The sequence below is a fragment of the Octopus bimaculoides genome, chromosome 16, assembly GCF_001194135.2.
Source record: "Octopus bimaculoides isolate UCB-OBI-ISO-001 chromosome 16, ASM119413v2, whole genome shotgun sequence".
Taxonomy (NCBI): domain Eukaryota; kingdom Metazoa; phylum Mollusca; class Cephalopoda; order Octopoda; family Octopodidae; genus Octopus; species Octopus bimaculoides.
The window spans coordinates 43,710,058-43,710,731 of NC_068996.1; the positions used below are offsets into that span (position 1 = coordinate 43,710,058).

At 22.3% G+C, this 674-nt stretch overlaps 1 protein-coding gene across 1 annotated transcript in view; it reads left to right on the top strand.

Annotated features, from left to right (window-relative positions):
• The window catches only part of LOC106883329 (transient-receptor-potential-like protein), a 179,707-nt gene that overhangs the window by 16,734 nt on the left and 162,299 nt on the right, over positions 1–674 (top strand). The window lies entirely within an intron of this gene.

A 674-nucleotide genomic window follows, 5' to 3' on the forward strand; every position in this document is an offset into this window, starting at 1 on the left:
ACACACATATATATATATATATATATATATATATATATATAGGTACATACATATATATATGTACTCATACATACATATATGCATACACAGATATATATACATACACATATATACATATATACAACACACATACTCATGTATATATACACATACATAAATATACACACACGCATATATGTATATATATACACATACGCACATACATACAGGCACATACACACTCACGCACACAAACGTATATATATTTATATATGAAAGTAATAATTTAAATGAGGTAGTGAGAAGTAAAATAGATATTACATTTGTTTCGTTAAACAGACAATCTTATTTATTCCATATCTCATATAATGTAATGCAATTCATATAATGTTATGTGATAAATACCATAATACATGGAAATCTGTAATGATATTTTGTAATGATATATATATATATGTATATACGCAAATTTGTTGTCGAAAATGCACCTAAATTTGAAAAAAATTGTAATTGTGTAAAATAAATTTATTTACTTATATAACAAACTAGTTTCAACAACATTTTTTGTTTACCAATGGTAAAAATTTAGAATTATGAATTAGAAAAACATCTTTAAAAGTTGCAATGGTGACAAATTTCAATGTTCATAACAGACAAATTAAAAATTATGAATATATACATATACATATATATAC